This window comes from Rhipicephalus sanguineus, chromosome 1 (assembly GCF_013339695.2).
Source record: "Rhipicephalus sanguineus isolate Rsan-2018 chromosome 1, BIME_Rsan_1.4, whole genome shotgun sequence".
NCBI classification, from domain to species: domain Eukaryota; kingdom Metazoa; phylum Arthropoda; class Arachnida; order Ixodida; family Ixodidae; genus Rhipicephalus; species Rhipicephalus sanguineus.
Genome location: NC_051176.1, coordinates 336,211,272 through 336,223,373, shown reverse-complemented (window position 1 = coordinate 336,223,373; position 12,102 = coordinate 336,211,272). Strand labels below are relative to the sequence as shown.

General features: G+C 43.0%; 1 long non-coding RNA gene across 1 annotated transcript; it reads left to right on the top strand.

The window, feature by feature from the left end:
• The first annotated feature begins 2,748 nt into the window (after positions 1-2,748).
• Positions 2,749-9,208, top strand: LOC119379580 (uncharacterized). The gene is made up of 3 exons (XR_007414952.1): positions 2,749-2,812; positions 3,942-4,147; positions 9,097-9,208. It is a non-coding gene; the product is annotated as an uncharacterized LOC119379580 (long non-coding RNA).
• Positions 9,209-12,102: the final 2,894 nt, after the last annotated feature.

Genomic DNA, 12,102 nt, shown 5'->3' with positions numbered 1-12,102 from the left:
CCGCTCAAAGAAAGTGGCCGAACTCCATATATGCATAAGACTCCATCACATTACGAACGAAATAAACAGGAAAATGAATGCCGAGAAGTGAGGTCTGCTCTTACGAGGATTATTTAAAAAAAACAGTGATACAGGCCTTTCGGTGTGCATGCTTGCAAGGAAAACGCCAAAAGAAACAGAATAAAACTGACCGCATTCTTATCTGCGATTTCGCTTCTTATTCTTGACAACTTCTCCCTTAATGTTCGCCATTAGAACCATTAAAAACCACGGCGGAAAGACGCGGCCGGCGCGCTTTGGCTCCCGTTTCTTGCCTATGGCAAGATGGCCGCCGCGCGCGCGGCGCGGCTTCACTGCGGCCCATTGGTAAGTATAGGCGGCCTCCACTCCAGCAAGTTTTATTTAAACCTCCTTGGGCCTACCGCATGAGTTGAAGCAGACGAAATCGAAGATGGCGCCATAAGCAGCGCCACCAGGCGCCTTTTTGGATGCGTGAGAAAAAAAAAGCAAAAAATTACTCTCTGACTCAACCGAAGGGTGCCTCAAGTGCGTAAAATACAATTTCAAGTTATACATGTTTGTTTTTAAGCAAAATGAGTCTACCTGCGTGGACTTCTTGTCATACCAGTAGATTGAACCACATCGCCATTGGGTGACGCTAGCGGTCATTCTTTCACGATTTTCAACATCAAATTAAAAATATAATTCCTCTTTTATGGCGCAAAAGCATCCTCGTGGCTGCCGATGCGACGAACGATATTCTCATTTTCACCACAATCAGAAAATTTTTTTCCGAGCGGTAGACAGTCCCTTTAAGAATGAAAAAAAAAAAGGCATGCCTGCTGGGGCAGTTCTGTGGTGAACGTGTACCATTGTTATGAACGAGAATGCAGAACTTGTGTCTCGTCTGTGGTGGGTACATTTCATTAAGGGTTAAAATACAAAAGCCATGTGCTCAGATTCAACCTTGATAAAGACCAGCAGATAATGAAGCCAAAGAAGGTATAGGGGGTGTTAACTGTACTGCTTTAAGTGCATTGTGGTAACGCAATATAGTAGATGCGAAGAAAGTAAAGTGGACAAAAGGCAACTTGCCGCTGGCAAGGACCGAACCTGTAGCCTTCGTGTAATGCGCCCCGATGCTCTACCAATGTAGACAGACGTTAAAAAACACCAGGGGGTCCGAATTAATCTGGACTCCCCACCATTTGGGTGTGCCACATAATAATATTGTGGTTTGGACGCATCAAACTGAAACATTTAGTTTAATTTTCATAAATTTTAGGTGGGAATATGCCCTGCATTATGCCAGCCTGCTTTGCTATTTTTGCAACATCTGTCTGCCAGTCTACAAGCAATGAGGCATCCACTCGTGCATAAAGTTTTGCTACATCATTAAGTGACAGTTGACCACCTAATTCTTTGTCTCAGCTTTTCAAGTACAATGATATAGCCTTCACCATTTCAGGAGTGTCATAAGCTGGAGCGCCACCACACATTTACCAGTTTGCCACAGACATTCTTGAAACAAGGACCCTTCAAATTGCAGATCAAATTGCTGTTTATGATTTAACCTGTCTTTTTTTATAGGTGCTGCCATTTTTTGTTTTGATGCTTTAGGTGGGATCTACGGTAACATGTAGAGCAAAATTTGTATTTATGTTGATACAGAAGTGACGTGCGCTCTCATTTTGGTGAAAACTGCTTGTGGACATTCCAAATTTATGATACGTTTGCCATGAAAATTTCAGAATGCTCGTCATAGCGGTACAGTCATGCTCAGTGCAGGAAAATGAAGGACGATAGATGGGCTAGCTAGTTGATATGTGATGAACTCAATGTAGCTCTTAAAGCAATGCTTAACAAAAATAGGTAAAAAATGACAAAATACTACTTGAAAGGCGCTAGTGTTCAGATAAACAGTTTATTTCACATATTTTAAACAGTTGGGTGTAGTTTTGGTGGATTAACAGTGCGTGACAGCTGCACGTCAGAGTGAGATGGGCACATCGACGGCTGTGAGATTAAATGCCTCCCTGGCGAATGCAGGGTGCCTGTTTTCCTGTTCTGCTACCTCCCTTTTTCAGCCTCTCATCTGCATCGCACTAAACGGCTTTCACAAAGGCACTGAGGTGTGCCACACCCGTTCGGGCCTTTACCCCAACCAAGAGCATTGTTCGCTGTCGGTGCCGATCATACGGGCTCTAGGAACCATAGTGAAAGCAGAGCCAGTTGAGAGATGCAGGCAATGGCTGGCAAAGTTGGCACTCCCATTGCCAGGGGCGTTAAGCATCACCTCCTCTAGTTCACAGCATGGCCGCTGCACGGAGCAGTTTGTGAAAAACTCATTCAATTCATTCTTTTCCATTAGTTTCTGCCTGAAATGAAGGTTGTGGCTACAGAATGCGGCACCCAATCTTTCAGTATGGCTGAGAATCTAGGGGCAAAAATTTTGTTCAGTGTTTCTTTCAGCAACATAAAACCGTGCATACTGGGCCCTACATGGTGTCTGGTTCATTAGTCCTGTTCAAGTTTGGTGCTATAATGGTGCCGTCAGCTATATCATTTGTGTAGTTAGTTCCGTGTGTACACCTGCAACACTGATGAATTTTTTAATGATTGTTATTAATGTATGTGTTTAAAACTTTACAGGAATCATGGGTGATGGCCCTGAGGAACAAGTTCCAACAACACAAGAAAAAAGCTACAAAACTGTTCGGAGGAAATGCTAATTCGAAAGAAACGTTGTCTGCCAAAGCAAATGCAGGCACCATCTGAAGAAGTGGCAAACAACAAATTGTGCCGTCTTTTTGTGAGTTGCTTTGAAAAATATTTCTTACATCTTCTGATGGTATCTTGGTGTAGCAGCTGCAGTACCACTGGTGCTGCGCTATTATTTAGTGCTGTGTGGCAGCAGATTTCTTAAATAACTAAAGTGACAAATGCAGGAAAAATAAATTAGTTACATTGTGCAATAAAAGCTCGTCAATTTGCATATCATCAGACCGAAAAAAAAGTGACCGAATTAACAGAGTGCCATGTTATTGAAAGTATCAAGAAAACAATAAACAAATGCCTGTTACGTTAATACACTTTCATTTTCTGATAAATAAGTACATCCTGTATTTCTTTGCATAAGAGCAGTGTAAAAGCCGCATTAGTCATCCTGTGACTGTATTCACATGGTGACCATGGCACAAGACTCCAATGTTTAATTAGCCTGAAGTGTGCTCTACACCCCTCCCTTATAACGTACCGCCGCCACCACCAACACCACCACATATGTGACGGTACTTTTTTCTCTGATAAAATGTTTGGCAACTGATTGTTTGTTCATCGCGACATAGCAATCAAGTTTTATGCCAGCATGAGGACTGCGGCTGAAAGCTCTTGGCATTCAACGGCTTCTGCGTTGTTTGAGTTTTGTGGCTTTGCGCGCGCAATAAAGTCCAAAGCTGCTGAGTGCCGAATTTGCATGCGGAGAATACACTAAAGAATGTTACGTATCATATTCGCAGTGTCACATCGTAGCGTGCGATGTTGTGAATATCACACGTAGCATTCGTAAGGGTATTGCTCCGGGGTCGAGCATTGCGAAATGTGAGTCGCACCGTGGCGTGCGCTTCGTTTCAATAAAACCGAGGTCTTTGCTCTAACATGAGTGCTGACTTTACCTCAGGCCCATTAAACATCAATGTAGTCAGCCTGCCCAGTAAGAGCACGATTTGCACACAACTACTTCATTTACGAAAACGTGGCAGTCCACCTCGTAATGCTTCACACAAAGCCAAAAAAAATGCAGCATAGACAGCTGCTTGCTGTCTGCTTTGCATGAAACAGATTTCCGTGATGCGTGGGACCTGCTGAATTTTTGGATGAGTGATTGTCTGCATTCTTGTAGTTGCACTGCACCATTTCATTTTATTTTTCTTGCATTTCAGGACTGCAGCCATCTTACTACATATGGAGAAACCGTTGAGTCCTTGCAAATTCATAACGAAAGGCTCCAGAATAATGCAGCCTGCCACGATGAAGCTACAGGAAGGCCAAGGTTGCGGGCAACAGCACTGGACAGGCATAGGAGCTTCGCAGCCTCACCCTGTTGGATGCTCTTTTACTGTTTCCATTTCTTGGAACTGAGGCATTGGTAAGTTCGAGCAAGACCCTTTGCTTTCTTTTTGTTTGTCTGTTTTAGTGGCTCCTGTGTATCTCAGGCAGTAATTGCAGTGTCATTTTTATCACAGGATAACATGGGTTTATGCTGCAGTGATGAAATCTGATATGAAAACTGAATGGTACTTCGGGATGAGTACTGTGTCAAACCTTCTCAACAGTGATAAAGGATGTAGACCAGAGCACAACAATCGACTGATACTGCAATGCATTAGTAAAAAACAGAATCATGGTTTAGGAAATAGAGTACCTAGCGTTCATCCAATCACCAAGACATGTGCTTCAGTCAGTGCAGCAATGTGGATAAGTCCAAATATTCATACAACTTCATTTGCCTTGTAAATGTGGGATATCGTCAACTCCTTAAAATACTGGCTGATATATTTAGTGGCTGTTCATGCAAGGCGAAAACAATGATGCCAAATTATCAGGTCCTGGCGCTCTTTGGCCATCAATGGCCCTTGTGCCATAAAACACCATATATCATCATCATCAATGATGCCAAAGAAGGGATTAGGAAACTGTCATTTGAAATAAGCTAAAGTGCAGTCAAACTGGATGAAAAGGCAGCTTTCTGCAAGTAGCAGACAAATGCACATTGTTCAAATTCGTGTTGTGCTTTACTGAAATATCCACAGTGTTCAGGTTCTCCAGTTTACTTTATTGCTATCCTCCTGTCAATAATACCAAGGATGAATCCTCATTTGGCATTAATACTGCCAACTTTGAGGATTGAATATATAATAAGCAAGGAGGAGACCAGGAGCTTGAACGTTTATTTGCAACTGTAAAAATGCAGTCAGTGAATCCAAGCAAAGCATGGTTACACGATTATGTATGATTGATAGTTAAATACAATAATTAATAGTGAAATGAAAGTATATAAAAAATGCTGATGCATGCGCGACCTGAGCCCAGTTCCTATTATTCACCTGCTTGGCGTGTACTACATGTTTGTGTGGTGGATGCAGCTTCCACTTGCAGCATGTTTCCTTTCTGTGCGCTATTTTAAATGCAACGCATTTCTTCGCGAACCACAGGTACTTTGACTATTTCATCTGCCCACCTATCTACCTACCCCCCTATGTCGTGGTACTCTTGTGATCATGTCTCCTTGGTAGACACTAAAATTGGCATTGGAAGACATGAGTGTATGAAAAGTACGATTCATCGGTAATGACAAGAATAATGTGAGCTCATGGTTCTATGTAACAGTGTCACTCATGTTACAACGTAGATGTCACTTTCATTGCAATGAAGTCCACACTGCGTTGTGATGACTGGCATATTTGAGCAATGCTTGACCGTGCCTTGCCGAGTCGCAGGAGTACATATGTAATGGTTACGACGCTGTTATAAAAGTGGATCGCAGGCACTGCAACCATAATTAGCATTGCCCTGACATGATGCTTCTGCAGCGTCTTTTTCCAAAAGAGCTTGGAGCACTGGTGTCTCTGGTAGAACACTTAAATGCTGTGCAGAATGCCTGGGTTTGATTCTGGCTCAAGCTTTGAATGCCGGCACATGGTTTTCTCTTAGCACTATCATGTTAACATTTCCAAAGTCTATTCTCACTGTCGCTAGTAAAGACAGTGTATCACCTGTGATACCACAGGCTGTGGTATGCAGGCATGTGCCACATGTTGCTGGTGGGAAGAGTTTAATGAGGTACAGTAAAAGCTCGTTAATTCAACTTGGTTAATTCGAACTTACTGCTAATTTGAACTGACGCCCTGGTCCCGGCACAGCCCTATGTATTTCTATCGGGGAAAACTCCCGATAATTCGAATGCGTTGGTATCTACAACGGTGAATTCAAACTGGGAGTCCTCTGGCTTTCGTTCCTCCTCACAGAAATCGGCCCAGAATGATCACCCAAATTACTCATTACTTCATCTGTAAAACAAGTGTAGTGATTGATTTCCATGTATGATTTATGGTTGCAAATGTCGTCTGTCTGCTGCTACTGCTGTATGGGTGGCATGGCCCAGTCAGGCAGTGTTTGCCTTTAGCCGTGTCCCCTTGGACTAGAGCACTGCACGGGCCGATTTTTTCCGGCCCGGGCCGGCCCGGCCCGAAAAACGCCATGCTCCGGCCCGCCCGAGCCCGGCCCTGTGTTCTTAAATGTGGCCCGTACCCGGCCTGGGCCCGAAAGGTTTGGGCCCGGCCCGGCCCGGCCCGACCCAACCCGTTTCAGCTAGTTATGCCTTGAGCATAAAGGAGGCACTGTCTAACCTTCGGTTATTGTGAAGATACCTGCCGCACACAAGATATTTTCTAGAGATTGTTTTGGGAACTTCTTTCAGTGTCACGACTTTCAATGGTACTGTGTATACTTCGGTTAATTACGCCCGTAACACTTTTGCGAAATAATTGCAGGGCAATATAAAATATAATTGGAGTCATAGCTGGCTGTTTCATGTACGCACGCAGTGCTAACCACGCAATCTTATTTTTGCATTTCAAAGAACGACTACAATATATACCTCCATAAACTGAAAAAAAAAAAACATGGCAGGCATTTTTAGTTTAAGTTTTACATAATTGCGTACGAGCTAGGGCTGTTGAGTAAAAGTAGCAAGTCTGCAAACTTCATCTATTGCACAATGCAATGAAAAAAAAAAAACGTGCTCTAGCTGCTTCTGGTAGGAATACACCAGGCTGGGCAGCGTTACATAAATTAAAGCTGTCGTGTTGACTCCTTGGCAGGCAACTGCACCCAACATACACAACGTTTTCGTGTTCAAAACAAGAACGTTCTTTGTCCCACCCTTTCTTCCCCAAGTCAACCGCCACCGCAGTGCCATAGATCTGTCAAAGCGAGGCACACCCGTTAGAGAGCGAGCCACCGTCCTCGCTGTTCCCTGAAGATTGCTGTCTCGTCGTCTTCGTGTGACCGCCTTCGATCTTTGAAAATGTTACGCCTTAAAGCGAGGCCGGACTAAGGGCTTCCAAAACAACTGTCTATTAGAGCGCCGAAGTGAACCAGCCGGCGGCCTCTTTAGCGATCCCCGTCGACGTGACATGTCGGGTGTCCGGAGCGTGATTATACAGATACGTATGAGACCCGGGCCTAATACGGGCCTGGCTCAGGACCAAGCCCGACCCGAGCCCGGCCCGGGCCCGATCCAACAATCCCTTACCCGGGCCGGGTCGGGCCCGGGCTTTCGGGCCGGCACGGGCCCGTGCAGTGCTCTACCTTGGACAATTTCAATATTTTTCTATAAGTAAACTAAGAAAGAAAGACCTTAAATTTTGATTGTGTTAACTGTGCCATGTAAATGAACTTGTTTTGGAGCACAAATAGCTTCGTATATTTTGGCATTAAGGCTGACTGCTCACGTGAATGCAAGTCCCTGCTTGTTTCTGGCATATCACTGACTGATCAATAAATTCTGTTGGTTGTTTGAGCATGAACTTAACTTACGAAATTACCTGCCACAAATGTGTAATATCGCCTAATTTGCAGGAACGACTCCAGAGGTGGCTTCTCTGGGTTTTCTCCACACGGTGTGGCACGATATCTGTTCAATCTAGTGCCCGCATGCTAATTCGAACTCCGCTTAGTTAGAACAGTTTTATACTCCCCTTTGAGTTTGAATTAACGTGCTTTTACTGTAGTTGACCAGTCATCACATTATTCAGGACATCAGCTGTGACATCAGAACATTTAACTGGCCAAGTTAGTGCACTTCCATCTTGAACGAATAAACAGTGCGAAAGAACAAGGACGAATGAAAGAAACGACAGACAACAGTGCTAACTCACAACTAAAGGCGTTATTCTGAAATGAACAGAATAAATTAGCAACTGGAGAAGGATTATAAACAATCATCATGCATGCACAAGGTAACAAAAGTAACAAAAGATATCCAAGTGGCTGATTATGCATGAACATGAGGCAAACTATTCCTGAGATATGATACATCTGCCTGTGATAAGGCTACGAAGGTTGGCTGATGCACTTGTGACCTTCCAGTGACATGTAAAAGGCTTCCATGATTTCTCGCATGTGCTGATCCCTGTGCCGATGCAAAATTTGTTCTATCTAAACATGGATTACAAGCACTTTTGCAACAATGAAGAGCCAAATGAGAACCTGTGCCATTTTAGCTTCTTTTGTCTGTCCTTGTTCTTTGGTGCTGTTCATTCGTTCAAGACATCAGCTGTGAATCGTGTCTGTCTATACTCACGGTTCATATGCTAATTTCGGTATGTGCCACGGTAAGGAGATGGACCACGAGAGCGCCCTGGCATACGCGGCTTAATAGATAGATAACAGAAAGAAGCAGTTAAAGTGCATTTGGTTTGCTGAGAAATGCTTTGCATTTAATAGATGTTTTCCTGCTTCCTTGGCCCTCACTGGCACAGCATGGCATTCCCAGAGTTAATTTAACATATATCCCAAGGAAACTAAAGGATGGCTGCTGCAGTAGATTGTGTGTGTTTCTCGCCTGTAGCAAGTCCTTTTTTGTGCACATTCATTTTCCTTTCTCTCGCTGCACTGTTTTTGTCCTTATGGTTGTAACAAATAGACCTCAACCTTGTTCTGTCTGGCATATCAGCTTCAATAAGTGTCAGTAGCTGTGCAATTACTTGGAAATAGGGGAAATATTTGGGAACGATCTTTCTTATCTTTTTTTTGCCAGCTACTTTCAGAGTTTTGAACTCTTTTTCCAAAGAAGTGTGCTCCATGAAATGAAGAGTGGCTTCAAGAGCTCAGTTACGTTATTCTCAACTTTGGGGAAGCAGATGAAGTGGCAGAAAACTAGAAAGGATCACCCCTCATGCCTCGCTGACCTTATCAGAACAGGCAGTTCTTCTGCATAGTTCTAAGGAATATTTTTTTTTGTTTGGTTCAGCATTATCGACACTAAAAGTTACATTACGCTTAACAGCATTCTTTTTTTTTCTTCAATCATAGGAACAAGCCCTGCTCACACCTTGCCTTGTGGAGAAAGAAGGACTTACTCTACACATTGACGGGGAGCCCGTTTTGAGTGTGCCATCACTTCTTGCAGGAATGGCGTGCCTGTTTGCATCGTTTTGGGTATTCCATGTGGAATACCCAAAAAAGGCACACAAGATGCTCACATTCCTTGAGCACTCGTTCCTACACCTTTCACACGTGAAGCCGAGTGTCAAAGCTCTGGAACTTATAAATTTTTTTTAATGAGTAACATTAATTAGTTCACAATTGTAGTTTTGTAGTTTTCTTCAAGTACATTGTGCAAGCTGGCATTTTGGACTTCTGTGCCTTGAGAAGAGGTGAAAAAAAAATGTGACAGACAAATGTTAATATTGCATTTTTTTGTGCAAGGTTTTTTTTTTTTTCTTAAACCTTGGTCATGTGTCGCATGTAGAATACGGCGTGCACTTGTACAACCAATGTGTACATTTTTTTATTGCAAACAGGTTCTGCGGTATCCACAAGGTGGAGGAAAGATTAAGAAAGGGAAAATAGGCAGCCACCTGTTTGTAGCATGAAGCCACAAGAAAATTCATGCAACTTTCTTAGGGAAAAAAAAGCTTCTTCGTGCAAAAAAAATTCGTCCTAGTTCGGGGGTCCGGACTAGGACGAATTTTCGGCAACGAGGAAGCTTTTCTTTCGGATAAATCCGTTATGGATGCCTTGTGGCTTCGTGCTACAAACGGGTGTTATCTGTTTTCTCTTTCTTAACCTTTCCTCCACCTTGCGGGATTCACAGAACTCATAGCTTTTTAGTTGGCTAAAATTTTTCCTGGTCCGGGGTCTGGGACCCCAGAAAAGAACGAATTTTTCTGCAAATAAAAGCTTTTCTTTCTGAGAAATCCATATGGATTTCCTTGTCGCTTCAGGCTACAAATGGGTGGTGTCTATTGTCCCTTTCTTAAAATTTTTTTTATTATTAAACCATGCCTGGCAGCATTTATAAAAATAATTTTCATTTTGTGATGTCAACAATGTGCCCATGGCCTCGCAGGTTGGCTACTTTGCTCTTAAAATGTTTTATCCACCATTGCAATTTTTAGATGGGCCACCCAGGTCTTGAGTATTCAGTAAGAAAGCCTAGTCACTTTTGAATGTTTGACATCAGAGTGATAAATGGTGACTACAGGTATCTTACTTGCATTTGTATTGTTTGTGTATGTATATGTGGTACCATATATTATAGGTTATTTAAGGTATCAAGGTTTACAAGTTTGTCAGCCTTTTTGTCATGAAACAAATGTGATCATTGACCTGTCTCAATATGTTTTTTAAGGTATCCACGATTTATTTCATTGTGCTGAGTCGTGTGAACAGAATAATTGCAGCTGTGAAAATTGCTGTTAAATTTAGTTGACAGCACAGATCTCTAGTCATGTGTGAAAGTGCTTTACACATAGTACTGCGCAATTAGCTGTTTCAGTTTATAGAAATGTCATGAATGTGTGATATCGATATCTGATAGGGCCACCTTCTTTTACATTTATATAGGCTTATCATTTACTGGCAGTTAGGCACTGCTATACAATACCTGCATTTTGTATGTTTCTGTCCGCAGAAGTGCTCACTGCCGGAAATTCAACACTAACTTGTATTATATATGCTATTGGACATTTACCTACAATAAAATTTTTGTCAATGTTTGGTGGGTCTTCTCCAACGGCGCAAGCAGGAACCCTTTCGGAAGTTCTGCATCGCCACTTCTGCTGAAAAGCCCCCCTCCCCCCAAAGCTTTTATTAATGTCTAAATTGTCGAGATACAGTTTTGCAAGATGCTAGCATGGCTTCAGTTTTTGCGAGACTGTATTTTGGCAATTAGAAATGGCATAGAACTCTAGAGGGAGTTATACAGCAAAGGTTACTCCTGTTTACTACCGCAAGCACTCCCCAGAGGAGTAAACTAAAGTACCCTAAAGCACCGAATTCACTCCCAAACTTAAGAAAAAACAAAACAAAAACGTGCTCGCTTAATAACAAAAACTCCCATTTCCCCCCCTAGAAACGACTGCATTACGCCTTAAATGCTCCTTAATAAGAACGTATAAACCCCCATTGTGCCTCGCAAAATATTTTATTGGTGCACAAAGGGAGTAAAACATATGCCCAACGTAAGCCCCATAAATGCCCATCTAAGGGAGGTATATGCCACCATTATTACACCGAAAAACCTCCCTAATGAGAACGACATAACCCCCTTTGTCTCTCGTGGAAATATTCTATTCAGACACAAAGGGAGTAACATTATGCCCAACGTACACTCTATACACGCCCTCCTATGGGGGTTATTTTTTACGCCCTTTCTGAGGGCATAGAAAGATGTACAGATGGGAGTGTTCTAGAGGACAAGCCAAAAACTCCCATCTGGGCGTTTTTCTGTTTAGAGTGTACCCTAGCTTGTGCATATATATAATATATATATATATATATATATATCTATTATATATATATAATATATATATATATATTAATTTGCTTGGCCCGGATGAGCTGGGATCAATCATTTTTTGCCAAAATTCCAGGCCCCATTCTGAGCTAGTTCCGCCGGATTTTGTACTTCCCGCTACTCGCGGCACGCGAGCCTACACGCGGTTGAATACATGGGTTTTCGGGCTTTGAGGACGGGGTGCGTTTACATTATTGAAACAAGCGTAACAGCGTTCACTAAAGAACAGTTGTACTATGAGGAGCTATCAGTCATTCAGACACTTGTCACACCTCGTTACGCTGCTTACAATGACCGCAGCCTTTCCGCTTGCCGGCTCTTTTCGGAAACTATTTGAGGCTGCGGACGACGGAGCGCTCGCGCGCGTAGCTGACGTCAAAACGAAGGGCGTAAACAACATGGCCGCTGCGACGCGTTGGAAGTCGCGGCGTCAGTAACATGTAACATGGCTAGAGCAACACCACCTAGATAAGTTCGCTAGAGCCACCCTAACATGGCTTCAGTGTCACACCAGCGCC